We start from the raw sequence: 24,232 nt of genomic DNA on the forward strand, positions 1-24,232 counted from the left end.
CCAAATTGCATTTTTGGTCCCCAATGACACCCTGGAGATGACGAATATCTAATTTTCCTCCTAACTGAATCTGGTGTTCCTCTTCCTCTTTCCCTGGAACTCTAGCTGGTTATTCTGCTGTTAGAGGGGTTAGGGGGTAGTTGTCTGCTGCTGAACTGGGTCCAGGCTGCTCCATTTTGCTTTCAGGCAGTGTTTTTTTCTGTATTTTGCAGGCTTTTTCTTTTTTTTTTTCTTCAACATAACAAAAAAAAGTGGTGTGCGGCTGACTAACGTGAGTCGCTTTTATCACATTAGCATCAATATATTTATCACCGTGATGCTAGTGTTTGCGGCAACAATCGCCACCATTACCTGTTCCTATCGACATGTAGTTTTCGGCGATACATGCCGTGAAGAAAGTTGCCGCTAAGCAACGCTAAGTTTGCTTAGCGGCAATTCTTGATTCTTGTAAATATACCACTATATATAATATTGTTTTTGGATAGACTGGCCCGCTGATGTTCCATTTCTTCCTAGTCCATAAACAAGTTTAACCCAAATGAGTAAAAAATTATCACACTTAACAACACTCATTATATGTCTAATTTCATGCAGCTTCTGTCCATTCATTTTATTTGCCCATATATTTTGAAGTTCAAATTCTGAAATACCTTATTTTATTGAAATTTGCAAATACAAAAAGCATAGAAATTTAAACCTAATTTTTGCAATTGATGCTGCATTTAATTAAGATTATTTTTGATTTCACTATAAAGATGAATATCTGTCACAGCAGCATTCTAAAGCGTCGTTTGGCTAAAAGTAAGGCACTGGCCAGATAAGACAGAGATAAATGAATGTGGAAGATGTTACATGAGTGTGTGTTTTTGTATCGGATGTGCAATTATATGTGACCTTGGACAGTTTAATGTGGGGAAAAGAAGATTAAAATCCCAATAATGTGAGTTTTCATTACTTTTAATAAATGGTAACAATCTAGAAGGGAAAGCCTGCATGATTGTCTTTCTGCCAGGTGATTTGTGTCTTGAAATTAAGCTTTTCTTATTCATATGAATGAGGTATCGGCTTTGTGAAGGATCAAACTATGTGCAAAGGAAGACTGTCAATGCAGAATTAATTGCTGGCTACCAGTGTCAGAAGCTCAGGGTTTTAATAAACCTGGCTGTTGGTGAAGTTTTAATGGAAGGATGTTTTAATGCTGCTGTAGGCGTGAATCTTTGAACGTTTACATACATTGATAAAAGAAAGACTGCACTATAACTAAGCTTTTGTTGCTGCCATAGGCACTGAAAACTCTGAAACCATGAACCATATGTAAATTGAATCGTGCTTGTAGATGTGCACAAGGTCCACCGGTTTGCTTGTTTTGAGGGACTATTGATTTATTGCACAGTGCTGCTGATGAAATAGGAAAAGTGCCCTTCCATCTCGTTTTGAAATTGACCCCGAGGAAGACTCAGGCTGGCAGAATGCCAGAAATTGAGCCCTGTCTCCTGAATAGGTTTAGCTCGTTGATCTGTCGTGTTTTAATTTGTTACTGTTGATGCTATTTTCTAGCCTCTGCACTAAGATAAACAGTAACATTTGTTCACCTTTCCCTGGCTAGTGTATTAGCCCTACTTAGAACTGTTATTATTAACGCATGGGACACAAATAACTTATGCCTGCTCAGAACTATTCAGCAGCATGAAAATAAGTGCTTGGAAATATAGTAGGTTGATTCGTGTGTGACTTAAAATCAATACTTCAGTTTGCAAAATATCTTATAAAAAAGATAATTCGATTTTATTTTCAGCCGAACACCTACAGTTGAAAAGAACTATCAAATATACTATTATATTTACAATTATTGAGTTTTGCCTTGTATTTTAACCGACCAACAAAGTTATACGTTGAAAAAAAGAGAAAACAGTGGTCACCAGGTCTGACTCTGCATTACTGAGAAAGCTGTAGACTAATCTGTCCACCAGGGTCAGGTCACAACTAACAAAAAGGTGAGGCTGTGCCATCCCACTAACTGATAACATTACAAAGACAGCCCTCTGGCTTACCTCCTTGTTAACTATGCAAAGCAGCAATCATTATCCCAGGCGTTGCAGAAGACGAGAACTGGAAGAAGTTCTTGATGTTGGAAAGACAACAACACAAATGTATTTCTCTCTTTGGTGGTCAACCAGGCTGTCTCTACTTCATTCAGTTGAATTACAATACTACAACTCAAGCAATTGATCTTCCCTGTACTAAACTCTTGACATTTTAGGGCCTAATTACGAGTCTAGGGGTCCGAGGACCTCCAGACTTGTGGTGGCGCAGCGGTGGCATCGTCCCATTTCAACTTGGGCAGTCAGACCACCATGGTACTGCCGCCCCCAGGAAACTGCCTTTCCCTGGTGGTCAAAGCGGTACAAAAGGGGGTGGTGATGGACAGAGCATCAGAACCAATCAAACACTCACACCCAGTCAACAGATCTGGGTTTGATCCATCACCATTCTTTAGCCCACTCTGCCACCCCAGTTCAGACATGGCCATATGCAAATCAGTCTGACCCTGTGCCTCATGGGAACAGTCCAGCCCGAACTGCCAAGCCATGCCTTCCCTGGACGAGAAACAAGCTTCCTAGGACCGGTTTCTGGCATTTCAGCCGTCTTCAGCCAGGCTTGCTTGAATCCTGTGGCAAAGTGAGCAAGGGACTCACGTCTGAGCATACCCTGCCAACTTATGGCGAACAAAGCAGTACAAAAGGGGGTGGTGATGGACAGAGCATCAGAACCAATCAAACACTCACACCCGGTCAACAGATCTGGGTTTGATCCATCACCATTCTTTAGCCCACTCTGCCACCCCAGTTCAGACATGGCCATATGCAAATCAGTCTGACCCTGTGCCTCATGGGAACAGTCCAGCCCGAACTGCCAAGCCATGCCTTCCCTGGACCGGAAACAAGCTTCCTAGGACCGGTTTCTGGCATTTCAGCCGTCTTCAGCCAGGCTTGCTCGAATCCTGTGGCAAAGTGAGCAAGGGACTGACGTCTGAGCATACCCTGCCAACTTATGGCGAACAAAGCGGTACAAAAGGGGGTGGTGATGGACAGAGCATCAGAACCATGATCTCTTGACTTGGTAAGAGTATTCTGCATCATTCAGAAACTCTGTCCATCACAACCCCCTTTTTCCCAAATCGATTTTATCCACACTCAGTGTGGGAGGGTATGCTCAGACGTGAGTCCCTTGCTCATTGCACCATCAGGATTCAGGCAAGCCAGGCCGACGAAGGCTGTGATGCCAGAAACCGGTCCCCGGAAGCTTGTTTCCTTCCCAGTATAAGAATTGGCTTGGTAGTTTGGTTTGCCCTGTTCCCATCATGCACTGGGACAGGTACAGACTAATTTGCATGTAGCCAGGTTCTGAGCTGGGATGGTGCAGTGAGCTAAAAAACGGTGATGGATTAAAACCATGATCTCTTGACTTGGTAAGAGTATTCTGCATCATTCAGAAACTCTGTCCATCACCACCCCCTTTTTCCCAAATCGATTTTATCCACACTCAGTGTGGGAGGGTATGCTCAGACGTGAGTCCCTTGCTCATTGCACCATCAGGATTCAGGCAAGCCGGGCCGACGAAGGCTGTGATGCCAGAAACCGGTCCCCGGAAGCTTGTTTCCTTCCCAGTATAAGAAGTGGCTTGGTAGTTTGGTTTGCCCTGTTCCCATCATGCACTGGGACAGGTACAGACTAATTTGCATGTAGCCAGGTTCTGAGCTGGGATGGTGCAGTGAGCTAAAAAACGGTGATGGATTAAAACCATGATCTCTTGACTTGGTAAGAGTATTCTGCATCATTCAGAAACTCTGTCCATCACCACCCCCTTTTTCCCAAATCGATTTTATCCACACTCAGTGTGGGAGGGTATGCTCAGATGTGAGTCCCTTGCTCATTGCACCATCAGGATTCAGGCAAGCCGGGCCGACGAAGGCTGTGATGCCAGAAACCGGTCCCCGGAAGCTTGTTTCCTTCCCAGTATAAGAATTGGCTTGGTAGTTTGGTTTGCCCTGTTCCCATCATGCACTGGGACAGGTACAGACTAATTTGCATGTAGCCAGGTTCTGAGCTGGGATGGTGCAGTGAGCTAAAAAACGGTGATGGATTAAAACCATGATCTCTTGACTTGGTAAGAGTATTCTGCATCATTCAGAAACTCTGTCCATCACCACCCCCTTTTTCCCAAATCGATTTTATCCACACTCAGTGTGGGAGGGTATGCTCAGACGTGAGTCCCTTGCTCATTGCACCATCAGGATTCAGGCAAGCCGGGCCGACGAAGGCTGTGATGCCAGAAACCGGTCCCCGGAAGCTTGTTTTCTTCCCAGTATAAGAATTGGCTTGGTAGTTTGGTTTGCCCTGTTCCCATCATGCACTGGGACAGGTACAGACTAATTTGCATGTAGCCAGGTTCTGAGCTGGGATGGTGCAGTGAGCTAAAAAACGGTGATGGATTAAAACCATGATCTCTTGACTTGGTAAGAGTATTCTGCATCATTCAGAAACTCTGTCCATCACCACCCCCTTTTTCCCAAATCGATTTTATCCACACTCAGTGTGGGAGGGTATGCTCAGACGTGAGTCCCTTGCTCATTGCACCATCAGGATTCAGGCAAGCCGGGCCGACGAAGGCTGTGATGCCAGAAACCGGTCCCCGGAAGCTTGTTTCCTTCCCAGTATAAGAATTGGCTTGGTAGTTTGGTTTGCCCTGTTCCCATCATGCACTGGTACAGGTACAGACTAATTTGCATGTAGCCAGGTTCTGAGCTGGGATGGTGCAGTGAGCTAAAAAACGGTGATGGATTAAAACCATGATCTCTTGACTTGGTAAGAGTATTCTGCATCATTCAGAAACTCTGTCCATCGCCACCCCCTTTTTCCCAAATCGATTTTATCCACACTCAGTGTGGGAGGGTATGCTCAGACGTGAGTCCCTTGCTCATTGCACCATCAGGATTCAGGCAAGCCGGGCCGACGAAGGCTGTGATGCCAGAAACCGGTCCCCGGAAGCTTGTTTCCTTCCCAGTATAAGAATTGGCTTGGTAGTTTGGTTTGCCCTGTTCCCATCATGCACTGGGACAGGTACAGACTAATTTGCATGTAGCCAGGTTCTGAGCTGGGATGGTGCAGTGAGCTAAAAAACGGTGATGGATTAAAACCATGATTTCTTGACTTGGTAAGAGTATTCTGCATCATTCAGAAACTCTGTCCATCACCACCCCCTTTTTCCCTGGTGGTGGCATGGCGGTCTTGAGGCCACAATGTGCTTGGCGGGACTGCCGTGGTCCCACCAAGCATATTACGAGTTTCCTGTCTTTCACGGTTTTCAAAGCAATGAAAACCATGGCTGAGAGGGGACAAAGGGGGTGTCTCACGCCATGTGGATGCACACAGAAGGGTACGATAATGTGCCCCCCTATGTGCATGTACACCGGTTCCTGCATGGCATGGAGATTATAGTCCATGCCCTGCAGGAACCTCATGTGGCGTTCCCATTGCAGTGCCATTTTCAAAGACTTTGAAAGAAGCACCACCATGGGACCGCCATTAGACCACTTTTAAGTTATAATCTGACTGGTGGCAGCAGTGAGTATCGGTTGTGTGGTAGCGTGGAGGTGGTGGCCTGCCACTCAAGCACCGTTAAAACCCAGTAGGCCCTTGGTTTCATACTTAATGCAATAAGATTTAAATACCTGATGACAAGGACAACAACCCCACTTTAGCCACAACATTTAAAAGAAACAGTCTGCCAATCCAAGCCATGGGATGCAAATGACCGACCAGTCCTCATACGAATTATAATAAATGTGCATGCCACACTTTTCTAAAAAGTCAGCATTTATCTATAGAGACTTTGGAGCACTTTTATTAGTTGCTAATAATGTATTATTTTCTAGTGCAACGCAGGGCAGCAACCCCTGTATCACGGGGAGAGAGCATCATTGAGCCATATCTTCCCAGATATGGTGCTGCTGTTCTCTTCCTCAGTGTTAGCACACAATGAGGGTGCCTGGGACTATGAGCAAATCTTTGCCCTATAATGCACACTTCCTGGACAAAATACTATCCCTAGACATAGTTTACACACACTGTACTTCTGCTGTGCAGAGGAGCACACATGCAGTGTTTTAAAAATTAGGAGAAATGAAAAGCTGTCTTCAAGTTAACACCTGCCTTTAGAGGGCATTCTTTTTTGGTACAAGACTCTTATTACCATTTTTAGTAGTTATGACTTTGTGCCAAAAGTGGATGCACGGCCAGCCCTCTTGTAAAAGGCTTTGATACACTGTGTCAAAAACTATTCAAAGATGGACACTAGTGAATGCACATTTTTTCTTCAGCTTCAGAAAAGCAAACATTTCTTAATGATTTACTGGTTCAGTGGATCAATTCTTCGGCAAAACGAGTGCTAGAAATTGTTGGAAAAGATTTTCGATTAAAACTGGATATCCTTGAACGTTTTCTTGTCACTTACTCACTGATGAAAGATTTTTTTTATTTAAATTGGATTTGTTAAATCATTTCCATGTGATTATAGTTTTGGAAAATGTTTCTAATGAAATCATACGTGCAAATATTTTTGTGATTTATCGTACTGAGATAGCTTGCCATTGATTCTGGATGTGCTTCAGTGCGTTTTCCATGTTTACTAGTAGGAACCAGTTTTTAGCTGAACCCATGTATGCAAAGCTTTCATTGGCACACAGATTTCATCACTCCACAATGATATTACTGGATGATTTTGCTGTTACCATGACTACACTGCCTTTTCCTAAATAAAAAATATAAGAGCACGTGTAGTGCTCTGGGTGTGTGGACTGTTGGGGAATTTAAACAAATGATATGGAGATGAGACTGGATAGTGAAGGCATTACCCATAAAATAACCAGCCTAACACGAAATGTAGGCTGCAAAACGTAGGTGGAAGATGGAAGCCAAATGCAACTTGGACCCAATGTATTATTGCGTTTTTTGACTGCAAAGTCTGGGACACCACAGAATTCAAGGATGCAATGTATCAAATGCGTGTTGATGTTCTGTTTGACTCATTAGGAATTTAGATATCCTGGATTGCAAACAAGGATACATAGTGCTCTTTGTTGTCAGGTCTCTTTCACAATGTTACCATTGCTAATCTTCCTCAGAGAAATCGAAAGACGCCTTGAAGGATGACAACATTACAAATTATGGATGTAGGTGAAAAAAAGAGAAACCCTGTGCAAAAACTGAAAAAAATACTTAGAAAATAATTTGTCTGCAGGAAAGCCGAGGAACATTGGGATGCAAAACATTCTAGAACTTGAAACTGCGTGTTTTTGTAAATCATTCAGAGGTATTTCTATCACACATAACTTTATACCAGTTTTTATTATGAATAAAGTGTCTTTTTGTTTTAAAATAGCCCTCTCTGAAGGGTCACCCAACACTTTTTGCCTTCCTCCTTCTCTTTTTCTGTCCTTCTTTTTGTCATCTTTAGAATCCTGGACACTTTACTACTACTGACCAGGGCTAAAGTGCATCTGTTCTCTCCTCTAAACATAGCTTAATTGTTTACACCTGCTTGGCACATGTGATGTACTAGTAAGTCCCTTGTAAAGTGGTATAACAAATACCCAGGGCCTGGAAGTCAAATGCTACTAGTGGAAATGCAGCACTGATTGTGCCACCCACATAAGTAGCCTTTCAAACTTGTCTCAGGCCTGCAACTGCAGTGCCTGTGTGTGCAGTTTATTGCCGCTTCGACTTGGCACTTAAAACTACTTGCCAAGCTTGAAACTTGCCAATTATTACACATAATGCACCCCTAAGGTAGGCTCTATGTAGCCCTAAGGGCAGGGCACTGTGCAAATGAAAGGTAGGACTGTGTTGTTTTGCATGTCCTGGTAGTGACAAGCAACCTATTTCGTTTCTCGCTACTGTGAGGCCTACTCCTATCATAGGTTAGCATTGGGAATTCCATAATCCACATTTAAGCTGTAAATCTTCAAATTTATCATGTGCAAACTTGCATCTACTATGCTGTTGCTCATGGAGAAGTAAAATATATAAATAATATATTATGTAATTAGCCATTACATCAGTCAAATGCAATTTATATTAACAGTGATTAGAGAGTTGTGTGTCACAATAACTGATACAGAAGTATCGTCTGACATAAATATGGTGCCCTTAATACTATTAACAAAAATATCATCCCTTTAGATGTAGATTTCCAATTAACTCCACTGGGGCTAATGATACAGACTAGTGAGATGATATCAAAATGTAACAAAATGCCTCCCAAATGTTTTTTGAGTATTACCCTGAAGAAATTTGAATACGAAGAGCCATATTTTAAACATTTTCCCAATTCACTTTCTCTTTCCAAATTTCAAATTCTCTCTGGGATCCATTTCTCACATTCTCAAACTCTATCATGTCCTTGTGGAAGTGCACCCTCCTCTGGACAATTTAAATCACTGGTATGAGGTATAGCCACATACCTACAGCAGCAGACTGCTATGCAAAAATATAAAGTTAGATTCCACCCCACTACCTGCCTCTTTGGCCAAGTGACCATGATTAGACCTTTACAGATAAGGCCTACAGAAATCCAATTCCATGTGACGCAGACCAAATTTCTCCAAACAGCACACTTCGTTACCAAAAAATATCTGTGGACTGTGAGTCATGCTACTTCCATATTTGCATTATCATCTCACGTCAAGTAAACTTTGCAAATATATCACTTGCAAAGTCTCCATTTTATGTAAGCAAATGCATTGCAGGGGAGAAGAATGCTAACATTTTTTTGAAGTTTTTAGCTGAAATGTGGGGGTTGTTTTAAGTTTGGCAGGATGTCCACTGCCCTGTCAAGGCAGGGGAGGTATGCACTCTGTTGTCCTGGCAGAATACAGCCCTCAATCTTTACTGGTGGAGATCTCAATGCCTTTAGAGGAGCCGATGACACACTGGATCCTATGTAGGTAGTAAGTATACTGAGCAGTCACCATGTTTCATGTGACCGCTTATCAAAATGTTTTGTTTTCCATCAACAAACTCCCAATGTATGAGGTTCATTTCTGAACCACAATGCCCAATGGCCCTCGCACCCTCAGAGGTTTCTCTCTGAATTTGGGGGTCATTTTACTGGCCATCATGAACAGGAAAAAGAAAGTCAGACAATACACCTTCGATGAAGACAGCAGGACTCTGCAGGGCCTGCTGCTCCCAGGGCACTGGACACCACTTCCTGCCATAGCAACTGGACATGGATTGTGGGACAGGATCAATGCATTTTGCATTCACCGTAAGTCAGCAGAGGGACAGCATGCTCCTCCAGTAGTAGAAGACAATACAATAGTGAGAGCAAGCTTAATAATATGCCTGTGTCCATGCGGTCTGTTGCCAGTCACTATATACAGAGAGTCACATGAATGCAGTAGATACATATAATATAGATGTTGCTTTCCACCTTAACTACAAAACATGCTATAAAAATGCAGTAAAACTACAGGAGCTATCCTCACAGTCCAGGGTGATGACCAGGACCAGACGCAGCTAGCTGAAAGCCTGTATAAAATAGAGAGAAAATATATGAGCAGAACAATTTAGGGAAGGAACCAGATCAGAGGGTAGGACAAAAAATATGAAAGAATGTAGGATAGACAAAACAAATAATTGGGCAACAACTAGTTGCCAGGGAAAGTTCTCACATTGTTATTTTGTGCTGACTTCCTTTTACAACCCAGGAGATGCTTCTTGTGAACCACTAGAATGTCCACCACCTTCCCTCCTTCCCACCTGTATTTTCCGTATCCAACCCTGCAGTCTGCCAGAGACAACATGACGGTTTTCAACAGTGACACGAAGGACACCAATAAATATTGTGATGTGTCCAGGGAATGTACAACATTCCTGTATGGGTTTTTGTAAGTGCAACTTTCTAATGCCATGAGTCCCGAAAGAGAATTAACTTGATACATCATAAAAAAAATAACATTCTGATGGGGGGTGCACAAAACCTTGATGCTTAACAACCTCATTTGACTCAAGATGAGCTTTTCAACTGGGACTTTCAGTCTTAATCTTAATCAATTAACTAACTCGTACTCGTTTCTGCAGCAAAAAATCTCTTAAAATGGTTCAATCAACTCAGATTTGTTTAGCGCAGCTAATCACCCGCGAGTAGTGGCGGTTGGTGACACACACAAATGGTGCGGCGAGCAAAGGGAATATTTTTGTAGCTCTGTTATCATGGCTTGTAGCGCTGTATGAGTGTATCAATAAATGAATAAAGTATAAGAGGCGCTACCACTAATGCATTAAACCTGTCTCACTGCAGAGTATGTCTTTGTGAGTTAAAACATAGAGCTGATGAATCCCCACCCTCTGCATTTGCCATTAACTCACACAGCGCTTGTGCGCCACAGAGAGAAGAGGGACACTGTACACAGGACCCATGTGTATATATCATAATAACAAGTGCATAGTAAGGATCCGCAGTGAAGAGAGGAAATAGTACGTGCTTCCCGCACAAAATTCCTCAGGGGCCACTGAGAGCAAGGGGCCCCACCATGACACCAATGATCACTCTCAGACCTTCAGGGCAGCCAGAGACTAAAGGGGAACAAAGGTGCAAGCCTTCCACAAAAGTGTGTACCCCTCGGAGCCGGCTCGGTGAAGACCGCAGCCACCTCACTAGTATATGGGGGTGCCAGGAGGCTTCAGCCCTTCAGCGAACCACCACCCCTGCTAAACTTAGCAAGTCCAGGCATGCGAGTTTGCAGGCAACCACCCCCATGAAACCCCAAGACATCCGGGGGGTGCGAAAAAGTCAGGAGGCACTGGTCAACAGTCTTTCCACTATTAATCTCCTTCAGGGCCGGCACAGCTGAAGAAGATTGGGGCCCAGAGTTGCAGGCCACTAGGTCTTCCAGCACTACATGTCCCCTGGGCTGGCACAACCCAGAGTGCAGCCTCTGCTCTAGCACACCGGAGTTCCAGAAAGCTCTGAGCCAACAGCGAGCCCCCTGCTACAGCCAGTAAGGAACGTAGCGTTGAATCAGTGGCAATCACTCCCCCGGGACCTCAAGGCAGGTGAGGAATGGCAAAATATAGAGGCACCGGCCGGCAGATCGACTATTACTACATGTTGCCCGGGGCCAACAGAGTACCTTCCCTGGCTGTCACACCAGCACACGGCAGCAAAGAAGAGGGCTCTGAGGCGACACCGCGTTTCCCGCCCGTTACACAAACTCCAGTTGCAGACAGGACGCTCATGGTGTTCCCAAAAGTCTAACATGTAAAAGGTCATGGCTTATATTTACATTTTGACACCTCGAAAGTGTACTCCCCCTAGCCCTTCGGATGTGTCCTGTTACCTATGTTCCAACAAACAGTGCTGCTAACCACTGAAAGTGCGGCCGGCTCCGTATCTACCAGCGCCCTGGGCACCAATAAATCCATTGTCACGACACTGAACTTGCTGCTTTAAAAATAACCATTCTGTACCTTGCTCTCATGTTGTTTTACTAGTAAACAGATAGAGAGCAAAGCAAGGATTGGTGTGAGCAGGGGAACCCAGTGCTCCAAAGGAGAATGGGGCAGCTCTAATGCGTTTCCCCCTGGCTCCGTAGTGTGGTTCAGAAGTCAAAAGTATGCATGTCTGGTTGGCCACAATAACAGACCGGCCCAACCAGAAATGCTCACCAGACTTTTGCTGCTTACTGCCAATCAGCATGATTGGCCATGCCCTTCTTTACCCAGACACGGGCAGACAGGAATGTAAATCACGTTGCGACAGCAGTACATAATATCCTATTTGATTTGGCACAATTGGAAATATGTGTGGGGCCAAGAGGGGTGGTAGGTCAAAGCACCCACGCTAAAATGCCTGTGAGGGTATCCGGGTGCTGTGTTCTTGCTGGGATCAGACTTTTTCTGAATTCTGGGAGAGAGTATAATGTTCGGACATGCAGGGGAAGGTCGTTCTAGGACGTGGCGGCGAGGTAGGAGAAGGAACATCCTCCACTGTTGCTACAGCAGATGCAGGGAGTGCGAGAGAGGGTGAGGGAGGTGGAGCCCAGGTGTTCTAGGTGTTGGTTGAAGTTCAGGCGTTGGTTGATGTATGCTGGTCCTTGGTCATGGTCGGCCTTGTGTGCATGTATTAGCATCTTGAATTGGCATCTTTTCTGGATTGGGGGCCAGTGGAAGCTCCTGTGCTGGGGGGGGGGGGGTGATGTGGATCCATTTAGGGAGGTCAAGGATGAGTCTGGCAGCTGTGTTCTGTATCATAATGAGCCTCTTTAGGATTTGGTTGGGAAGTCCTGCATAGAGAGCGTTGCCATAGTCCAGTCAGCTAGTGACTATGGCTTAAGTGACAGCTTTTCTGGTGTTGATGAGGAGCCATCTGAAGATCTTTCAGAGCACACAAAGGATGCGGGAGCAGGCAAAGGTGACTGCATTAATCTGGCATTTCATGATGAGTTTGCTGTCTGAGATGATGTCAAGGTTGCGGGCATGGTCAGTAGGTGTGTGTTTAGGTCTGAGCGTGGAGGGCAGCCAGCTGTCATTCCACAGGGAGAAGTTGTTCCCAAAAATCAGCACCCCTGTCTTGTCCGTATTGAGCTTCTAGCAGCTGAACTTCATCCAGTCAGCGACGCTCATCATGCAGTTGTGGAAGGTGGCTCGAAAGATGGATGGGTCTTCTGAGAGGATGAGCTGGGTTTCGTCAGCGCAGGATACGATTTTGAGGACAGGGGTTTTGACGATGATTTTACCTACCTTTAGAGCTAACTTATCATTGGTATTCAAAACACACATTGCTTTCTACACGCTAACTCACGTGCTTCAGAAGTCTTCTCATGTTTTCTTTTCGGTCCTTCACGCACTGAGGCTTATAGCATACCCTACAAGCCGAGTATATCTTTACAATTGTTCATATATCTCCCTGGTGTTACCAAACTTTGTTGGTAGCATGAAGCAGATGATACCTTTCTTCCTGAATAGTTGATTGGAAAATTCTAAATGTGAACCATCACTGAAAACCTCAATCATCTGTTTCGTGTTACAAAGGCCTCGCTCTGCTCTACACAGAGTGTTGCAGATAATATTTGCCGAGCAGATCAGACAGGCTAACAATAGCTGCAGTTGCAAGTTAATGACCGCCTATAGTCATAGGAAGCATTATAGAACATTAATACTCTTAGAGATGAAAAGGAGTTATTAAATAGCTTTCTAGAGGAAGATCTTGTAAAATGACACTGGTGCTGTTTAATTTTGAACCAGTGAAAGAAGCACATTTGCATCTAGCGATCTGCGCAAAAATGCTATTTAATTTTAGTCTTGCGTATGTAGATTTTGCACCAGTCAATAGGTGCAAATACCTGTGCAAAAACTGCTGTGCATCATTGTACTGTTTAAGTACCTGTCCCTTGCCGCCTTACGTTTCACAACCAATTACACGCCATTCTCACAAGAAAAAAAACCCTGGTTAATACTGCCACCCGTTGAAGAATCTCCACCCCATATCAGTCTAGGACATATACACACACAAATGCATTTGAACGTCGTATGCGAGTTACGTGCAAATTCAACGCCAAATAATGTCATCATGATTTATTAATATTATCGTTCTAATACCGATGAAATACTTTCAGGAGTCAAGGTGAACTGAGATTTAACCTTGCTTTGCAATATTGTCTTTCCTGACACATTCTCTCGCACAAACTTGTTTTCTAGTTTCGAGAATGAGCTGCATTGATTGTGTTTTTGTAGATCAGTCAGTGGTAAAAAAATAACCAGGCTCTGTGATTTATGGTTCGTAGTTCCTGGGAGATGTCTGAAACACCTGCAGATCGAGGACAGGCATTTGGGACTGGGGGATTCAGAAGTTCAGAAATATCTGTGCCATCTACTGTGGTTTTTAAAATGAAAGCAACAGTAATATTAAAGCTATTACAGCAAAGGAAACAAAGAACACACGAGCACAAGATAAACAGATCTATTCGAAGTCTCACAATGTATCTTTCAATTTAATCAGATCAATGCGGACGTGGCCAACCTAAAAGATTAGTAAAGACAGAGGTGTATCAGATTTTTTAAATTAAAATCTCACCCATGGAAAAGGTGGACTTTAACACCTCTCTAACACCTTGAAACTCTTAAGGAAGAAGTTACCAAAGTAAGGTAAAATTCCCCGAGCAACGTATTTGTGTTGGCAGCGAATGGCAAAAGTATGCTTCAATATTTGCATTTTACAACTAAATATGGAGCTCGATGTACAAAGCATTTTGCAGTACTAAAGACTGCGATTTGCAAAATTTGCGACTGGAAAATACAGTCTAACTTTGCGAATTCAAAAGATTTTGCATCAATGGTTTGAGCCTGCCACCGCAGTTGCAAGACATTGATAAGTTATCAACCCCTGCAGTAATGTGGTAACTGATTTAGAAAAGTAATCTATTCGTAGGAAACAACATTCCCTTCTCAAATTGTGTCTGGCACCTTCGGAGGACCAGACCGTGGTCCTGGGGACCACTCCATGCTCTCCTCTTGCGATGTTTTCCTTACCTGGAAACTTATTTCTAAAGCACCAGGGGCCGTATTACAAAAGGTGCCCCGGGGGTGCAACGGGCATTTGCACTCGCTTTGCATGCCCCCGGGGCACCTTGGTACTATAGAAGGGTGCGCAGACGCTTGTGCGTCCCCTTCTTTAATACCAACAGCGCTGGCGAACTTAATGCGCCAGTGCTACCTTCAAAGGTTGTTCCCTCATTTGCATAGGGGCGTGCCCTATGCAAATGAGGGAATTCCTTTGACTCTGCGACATCGCCATATTACAGACACGGGTGCAGAGTCAAAGCAGCGATCAGGGGGCGCAAGGACAGTGCACCATTAAAAAGGTGGCACACTGTCAGTGCGCCTCTTGACAGCATCCCTCTGCAGGGGGTAACGGGGGTCCCATGGACCCCCAGACATACCTTTGCAAGCGTGTGCAGTCACTGACTGCACCCGCCTGCAAGGGGATCTCTAATCCCCTTTGAAAGAGCAGGCGGGTGCCGTCTGCACTGTGAAAACACGGAGCTGCTGCTCCGTGTTTTCACATGACTGAGCTGCCCTGAGGGCAGCGCGAGGTCGCGGATGTCCTGAGGGCAGCGCATATTTCATAATAGGGCACATTGGCATTGTTTGCGCCCGGCGCACCTTTTGAAACAATGCCAATGCGTAATACGACTCCAGATGTCCCTTTAAGGGACACCGATGGTTCTAAAAAATAATTTTTTTAAAGTAGGATGAGTGAACGCAGGGATGAAGGTCTGCTGCCCCTCCCAGGCCTCCATCTCTGCATTTATAGTCATTAATATGGCAGGAGATTTTGTGACTTGTTCAAATGTCCATTTTTGCAATGTTACTGACTAGTAAGGTGTTTTTACCAAAATATCGATTGGAAATATCATCTTACCATATCATCATTGCCTTTATAGTGTCATATAAAGATCTTGTCCTCAGATAATATAGTTTTTTAGTGTTGTGTTTAATATCATTGATACTAGTATAGTTGTATTTATATAAAGATGTATATAATATTGTTTTTCTATACGATTGTAAATGTGAAATATTTTGTATTCATTTTTTTATTCAAGTGTTAAATATTTTAGGAGTGGAACAGGGATTTCCTAGTGCTACTAATTGAGTTTCTTTAGAGTTTCAATGTAAATATTTTGTGTAACCTTTTCATAGTGTTAATGTAATTTTAAATTTTTGGCTTCATTTATTTGTAGTTGCAGGACATTTGGTTTATTTGGTACATGGCTGTGGTATGTTTTAAAAAAACATTTGGATATTTTCAAGGAATGAATTTGAACATATAATGATATTTCCTGTATACATTTGTTTAAAATATTTTAAGTTTACATTTTTTAAATGTTTGTTGTGAGGAATTTATTTATGATACATAATTGCATTTTTGTCAAATGTTGTGTTTTGTATTGTATATTTTGTATATACGTATGAAATTTTGGGTTTTAAAATAATATTTTTCACATGCTGTAAGTTTTTTTAGTTTTGGATGTAACATGTAAAGAAATTAATATAATTTTAAGAATAGTTATCATTTTTATTAATACATTTTTTGGGAAATTGTGAAAAATGAAACAACGTTATTTCATTAAAATATTAAAAGCATTTAAAATTGAAATATTGTAATAATATAAACAAATGTAAATTTACTTTATAATGACCATATTCAATTATAAACTTTTTTGTGTGCATTTTACAGCTTTTCATATTATTTTACAATTTGTAAAAGTGAAGAAGATTTTTATTGCTGCAGCATATTATATATGTTTAATATATTAAATATGCCCCCATAGGTTAAATTGGACGGCATATAGTAAATGTAACCCCTCCAATGTCCAACACGTTCCCCAATGTAGCTTAGAACTGAGTGTGAATAATAAATCTCACTGCTTCAATGTCCAGGGCTCTCCACAATTTAGCTTTGATTGGAGTGGGGGTAATACATTTAACCCCTTCAGTGTTCAGAACTTTCTCCAATGTAGCTTAGATTGGATGGGAATAGTAAATCCAGCACCTTCAATGTTCAATGCATTCCCCAAAGTAGTTTAGATTGGAGAGGGAATAGTAAATCTTACCCCTTCACTGTCCAATGCTTTTCAAAATGTATGTTAGATTAGAGTGGAAATCGTAAACCTAAACCCTTTAATGACCAATGCTTTCCCAGTTGTTGCTTAGATTGAAGTGAGAATAATAAATTGAACCCTTTCACTGCCCAATGCTACTTCTAATGTTTTTTAATTACTTTTATGTTTACAGTGGCAGGTTATGAGATATTGGGGTATTAGTTAAGAGGGTGATGACCCACCTTAAGCAATAACCAATATCCTTGCTGGGGTGACTAACTAAAGGGCGGGGCCGTCTGTGGCCGTCCGAGGCCGGAGTAGGCCGGGTCAGGCCTGCTCCCTTTCATTTTTCCATTTGGCTCTGGAACACTCGCAACAAACTCATTGATCAGATAAGTTATTAAGTGACTTCCGTTCTTTATTATCGAACACAGACTATTGTGTGGGGCCCTCTTTGATTGTGGATTTGGATTTTTCCTGTTTCTTGCGAAGGTTGTCAGTAACATGGCCAAACCTATTGTAAATCCTAAAGGGGGTGCTGGGACATTGGATGCATATCTTAAACGGCCTGAAACTGCTGTGGCCAAGGAGATAGAATTGGTAGAAAGGTGGCTATCTCTTGATCCATCTAGTAACAATACTAATATTTTGAACCATGCACCTACGATTGCTTTAATGGGGAGTTTCCAAGCCCCTATGGAAGGGTTACAAAGCCTAGACGCACCAACCAATGATGCCCATTCTAGGGTGTCAAATACAATAAATACTCCCTGCCCTCTCGTTCTTAGCCCGTTGCCTTCCCCCCCTAATAAACGCACTAGGCAGGCACGGGTTGAGCATGTTACTAGAGGTAAAGAGCAACAAAGGAAGTGGAAGGCAGATGGTGTTATTAAGGGTAGCAAACCACACGCCAAACAAGCGAGGAAAAGTAATTCTACTATTGGCCTGAGTTCTCAAGTAGAAAGTCAATCGACCCAGGCCAACCAACCCAAGTCTCATGCAGAGGGCGTCCAAACGACTTCCACAGCAGATAACCCCATTGTGGGTGACCAAATGCTTAGATTTTTGGGGATCGTAGAGGAGCGCCTCAAGGTTCTCATTATTCCTGTTATGGAAAAACTTGAGCTAATTGATTACAGACTATTAGCCTTGGAAAGACAGGTACTAAACCAACAGGGATCTCTGATAGAGACGAAATTGACAGCTACACGTCTTGATAGTGCTCCTACCCATTTATCAATAGTTACTAGCTTGAATGTTGGAGGGCATGCATTGAGTGAACAGGTAGCAGCTCAGCCAAAAATTGCATCACATATTCCAACTACTGTAAAAGGTACTACTTCTGGTTGTGGAGGGTTCGGGGGTAGTCCCAATGGTATCCATCATACTCCCCAGAAACACATTAAATTTCATCTCCCCCCTGAGGCTTGCCCATACTCTATTATTCTGGCTAATGTCCCTAAAACATTGGAAGGTAAAGAGGAACATTGGTCATCACTTAAAAAGAAAGCTTTACATTTCTTGAATACTAGAACAGTGTTGGGGGACAACCTTTATAACAACTTTAAGATGGTTCGAAGGGTGGATTGGGTGGGAGACTCTAAGAAGGATATGGAGGGAGATTGTGTTGTTGTTAACTTTGCATCCCCTCAATTGGTTGATCATATCCTAAGACAGGCAGGCTCTTTGAGGATACACCAAGAGCGTATTAATATCCTGCCTCTAGGGTATTTTTACCCTCCATGCCCTAAAGCTGTCACTAGAGGGAGAGATTATGCTCCTTGTCTCGATCCTCATGTTAGATTTATCCCAGTAAGTAACAGATTTGAGGTGTTGAGTTCATTAGATTGTAACGATTGACTTGTTAATGGTCAAGATCTAGGTCCGCTAGGCACTCCTCCGCCCAATTTTTCTGGAGCGAATGCAGCATCTGGTGGAGGTCTACACGGTGAAATCTGCCTAGTCCCCATGGACATAGCCCAGACAAGTGGACCTGCCAACACCAATAATCATGTACAAGAGGCTTCTCAATTTGGGGATCAAGTTACAGGAGACTTGCAGGAAGTTTTATTACCCGGCACCCAAGGTAGGGACGACGATAATGTTTTTTCGTCTCTAGTTTCTTGGAATGTGGCAGGGCTTAGGTCTAAATTTGCGTCATCTGAGTGGTCCAAGTACCTTGAAAACAGGGATATCATATTATTGCAGGAAACTTGGTCGACTGCTTTAGATTATAGACCTGGTTACCTCAGCTTTCATGTACCCGCTGTCCCGAGTCTCCATGGAAGAGCTAAGGTGGGACTCTTAACCTGGATTAAACAGGATAGCGGGTATAATGTGACTCAATTGGATTCAAACAGTAATGATATTTTACTTATTCTTGTCCAGTGCCCTGGACAAAAGGATCTTTTTGTTTTTAACATCTATGCCAGAGGGCTGTCGGGGGTAAACCCTCAAAAACTGTGGAGGAGTTGGACCTGCTTCTTGACATGTATTGTAGCAAGTGTGATGTCATAGTAGCGGGTGATTTTAATTGCTGCTTTGAACCTTTGGACACTAATGATATCGATCTCACTTTAGAAGAGGATTGTACCTGGAATATTCACCACCTGACACTTTCACCAATAAAAAAATGGACTGAGGCTGTATTCCAGCTTAAGGTATTGTGTATTGGACAAGGGCTTCGTGCAATAAATGGCAGATCAGCCTCCGACAAACATGGGGCATTTACGTTCAACAATGGACTACGTAAAAGCCGCATTGATTATATACTTACCAATAAAGAACATTGGCCTAGCATTAAGGATATGTTAGTGGTGGAAAGGGTGGAAAGTGACCATGACCCCCTACTACTATCATTTAAATTATTTAAGATTAACTGTCAGGAGGTCTCTGCTAGGAAGGTGGAGATTTTCCAATCTAACGATTCAAGGCGTGTTAAATGGGTCAACTGTCTAAGGAATGATAGGCAGATTTTAACTTTTAGGAATTTAACTATTAAAGCTACTGACGCCTTACAAAACTGTATTGCTCAGAAGGAAGATATGGGAAATGCAAATACTATCCATACAAACTTTTTTAATCAACTTAGAGTCTTTTTTATTAAACAGACTCATGCAAAACCCAATAGGCCTCCCAGAAAGGAGGACCAATGGTATGGGAAAACATGCAGGATTGCATATCAGACCTTGTCAGACGCAGTCAAAACCAAGGACATTGTTTGCAATAGGAATGCTCGTGCATCTTATAAAAAAGCTCAATACGATGCTAAACGAGCTTGGGACCAGGATTATTGGAGGGACCTCCACTCTGCCAGTAAAGAACGATCAATTTGCTCCTTTTGGGACATGGTCAGGTGGGGTAGGGGTACAAAAAGCAATGAACCTACCAACTTTGTGAAACCTAATTTGTGGGTTTCGCATTATGCATCTCAGTTTGCCTCTGTAGATGCTTATGAGGGGAGTTGTACAGCAATTATTTCTCCATTTATGGATATAACTCCTCTGGTTTTTGATTTAAATGAGGTGCGTAAGGTATTGAATTCTATCCCTAGAGGTAGAGCACCAGGTTTAGATTCGGTTCCGGCTGACCTGTTTATGTATGACAAGGGACTGTGGGCACCTTACATTTTGTGCCTAGCTAATTGCATATCCAACGGTTCACCCATACCTAATACCTGGAAGGGCGCCCAGATCATTCCGGTCTTTAAAAAGGGAGAGCGCTCTGATCCAGGCAATTATAGGCCCATAAGCCTGATCGACTGTATACAGAAGGTCGTAGCTAGGCTTGTCTTATTAAGAATTCAAGGGTGGATTGAGGAGGAGGAAGTCCTATCACCACTCCAGGCAGGCTTTCGCAGCCACACAAGTACTATAGATCAGGTATTTAGGTTTTTGTTAATTTACTGGCGGGTGGTTCAGTTGGGTGAGGGTATGTTATTTGCAGCTTTTGTTGATCTTAAATCAGCTTTTGATTTAGTCCCTCGTGCAAAAATGTGGTCAGTTTTTAAAGATCAAGGTGTGCCTATAGATATTTTAACTTTTTTAATGAAATTACATGAGGACAATTTTGCCCAAGTCAGATGGAATCAATCAGGCAGCGTCACAGATAAATTTCCAATTGCTAGGGGAGTACGCCAAGGGTGCGTTTTAGCCCCGACTCTTTTTTCCTTATACATCAACAGAGTGATCAACTATTTTAAGGAAACTCCTACTGATGCTCCAAAATTGGATGGTAAGTTGATTCCCCTGTTGATGTTTGCAGATGATACTCTTTTAATTTCCAAGACCCAACAGGGCCTACAAAAAGCCATAGACGTGTTTGAAGTCTTCTGTAAAGACCATGGGCTTATTGTAAATGTAACCAAAATGAAATTTATGGTCCTACACAAGTCCAAATATGTTAGAGGGACTGTTGTGATGGATGGAATTAAATTAGAGCAGACTAAGGTTTTCTCATACTTGGGTATTACCCTCGCGTCGAAGTTGGAATGGAAACCACATATAGATCAAGTGATAATAAAGCATGCACAGCTAACGGGTGCATTAACAAAAGAGCTACACCTGTCTCACACTAGACCCATGATACCAGCCCTTAAAATATATGATGCCAAGATAGGTTCGGCGATTCTTTATGGGGCAGAACTGTGGGGCTGTAGTAACCTTACCCAGTTGACTAGGGCCCAAAACAAGTTTTTGCGTATAATTACTGGCCTTCCTACATCCACTCCTCTTATTCCCCTTTATTACGACCTGGGGGTCTTGCGTTTAGAGGATATTGCACCATATAGACCAGTGGCTTACTGGAGGCGGCTTTGGGTTACCCCTGAACTCTCTGAGTACGCCCGGGCTTCCCTGGACGTTAGGGGGGCTGACAAGGCACATAAGATCTTATGGATGAGGGAGGTCAGGCTACTTTACTTTGCTATGGGCTTAGCAAGTATATGGGAAGAGCCCACAGCACACATTTTTCCCCCCAGAAATTTTTTAAAAGACTTATATTGGTGGGTGGTTTCAGAAAGAAGATTTGTATCAAGCATTGGCCCGTCTTTAACCTCGGACTATTTGGCACTCAAGGACAGGCCCTTGTTTGAAAACTATTGCGACTGTATTACAGTTGTGGAGGACAGAAAGCGATACCACCAATTCAGGGTGGGCACCCTTCCTATTAATTCTTTTGTTGCCAAATGGCGTAAAGATCTAATCCCTGATTGTCCCTTTTGCCCAGCACTACGGGAAAATATTGCGCACATTTTATTTATTTGTCCGGAGTATAAAATTCCAAGGCGGGTCTGGCTCAAACCAATTTGTCTTTTATTGGGTTTTCGGACAGGTGCTGAGGCTTTGCGGTGTCTTAAAACAAATACTTCCCAATCTGTGGCTATTGCCGTTGCAAAATTTCTCCACTGGATTTGGATTATTCGTGCATATAAATTACGCCTCATTTGATTATTTGGTTACTTTTTAACACTTTTTATGATTCCTAACATTGTGATATTTATTTATTAATGTCGCTGCTCTGTACGTCACATTTTCAATTTATGATGAGATTTAGGTCCTTCTTCTTTTTTGTATCCCTCTTTTAAAATTGTTCAATATTTTTATGTTGTCTTTTATGATGAAAATCGAAATAAAGACTTGAAATTGAAATTGACTAACTAAAGTCACTAAATTAACCTGAGCTCATCCACCTGGTAGCCATGGATCAGAGAAGATAGGCTTAACTTAGCAGAACGTTGAAAAGTATTTATGCAGTACCAAAATAGTAATAAAGTTAAAGCATAACCGAAGAAAATTCTCAAACCAATTAGAACACTCGAATACATTTTAATAAATAAAGTGATATCAAAACAACGAATAACCAGTAACGTGAACTGGAGATATGTTTTATTTTAAGGTTCCAAAAAGTACCAAAATGCATTAAGCACCAACCATAACCAACTGATTGCAGAAGACCAGGACGTAGGTGTGATCTCAGACCGCCCTTGCCCACTGAGATTGGTACCTGCCTGACTGAGGGAAGTAGTTAAAACCTGCCCAATGTCAGCTAACATTTGCTTAAGACAGGGTAGGTTTGTATGAAGTTAATAAAACTTCTGGGCACAGCCCACTGCAAATCCAGGTAAGGGAACACCAACATCTCCCCACACCCAAGGCATTGGTCCTGGTCTGGGAGAAGATTACATACCTCAAGTGTATGTAGCTGAGTGGTGACCTTTGGAGTTGTTGCAAATGGGCCTCCAGAGGCTTTAGGCAAGAAAACAGTAACTTTATAAAAATACCTTTTCTTTAACAGTTATGAAAAAAATGATTTGACAATTAAATTTGGATTTTGAACAACTATAAAAAAAGTTTGCATTACATTTTCTAACTCTTTCTGAACCGAAATTAGCATTATTAAAAATTATAATACCACCCGATTTTTTCCTATGGATATCCATCCTTACAACAGTGAAAACAGCTTTTGGGCATTTTTCACTGTGAGTACATGTTTAACATTAAGCTTTTAAATACCATGCACCCTGCCTTATGGGCAATGAGGTCTACTTTGGGGTGACTTATACACATTTAAAATGAAGATTTTGACAGGTCAAATGTGCAGTGTAACTCTGTAACAGCCAGGCTACAAATGGTTAGCCTGCAATAATGTTAGCACTGTCACTGTAGTGACTAACACACTGGGTGCTGAAGTCCATTGGTGACATTTACCTTACAAACCTTGGGCACATTTTGTGCCATATAGTATGGACTTTCAGGTAAGTTAAATATGAAATTCAGGGTATGCGAATTTCATCATGTTGAATGGGGAGCAACTGCAATTTTCCTCTGGTTAACAGGGGTAAAGTGCACAGAGTTCTACAGCCAGCAAAGAAAATGAAGGCAAAGAGTTTGGGGTACACCATGCAAATGATGATCATTTTCTATGCAGGTTTTTATATGCAAACACTATTACATTTTTATTAATTATTACATATTTTCTTATTCTCTATTACATTTCTTTGTAACAATTATTTAAACATTAATTGTTATACACAAACATTTAGCTTTTCCTTTTATAATTTTGTTACATGTTTGTGTTTTCACCTTTAGAAACATTTTACCTATGTGGTTTATATTTCTGCAAATTGTACCATTTTAACAGCAATTTTTAAAAATACTTTTTTGACAAACAATAATTTTTTCACACAAACTATTTCATTTTGATAAAGGGCTTTATTTCAAGTTTGGGTGGTGGCGGTCCGACCACACCCACACTGAGAGACCACCTGCAATATTATGACTGTGGCGGTTAGACCGCGACAAGAACGCCATCACCGCCGGGGTCAAGAATCCCACTTGGCCGGTGGTCTTTCACCAGCAGGATTAGGCTGGTGGTGCTGAGTTGCCATTTCACCGCCGTTTTCATGGGGGTGAACCCGAAATGAAAATGTAATGGAATAACAAAAAAGTGGGCCCTAACAAGGCACCCTGCCAGTTTTTGGCTGGGGGTGAATGTGTAGTTCCCCCCTGGATTTGCACTCCCCCTTCCTGCAAGGTGTGGCACATATGACAGAGTGTGTAGGAAGGTGAA

Source organism: Triturus cristatus, chromosome 10 (genome assembly GCF_964204655.1).
Source record: "Triturus cristatus chromosome 10, aTriCri1.1, whole genome shotgun sequence".
In the NCBI taxonomy this organism is placed as follows: domain Eukaryota; kingdom Metazoa; phylum Chordata; class Amphibia; order Caudata; family Salamandridae; genus Triturus; species Triturus cristatus.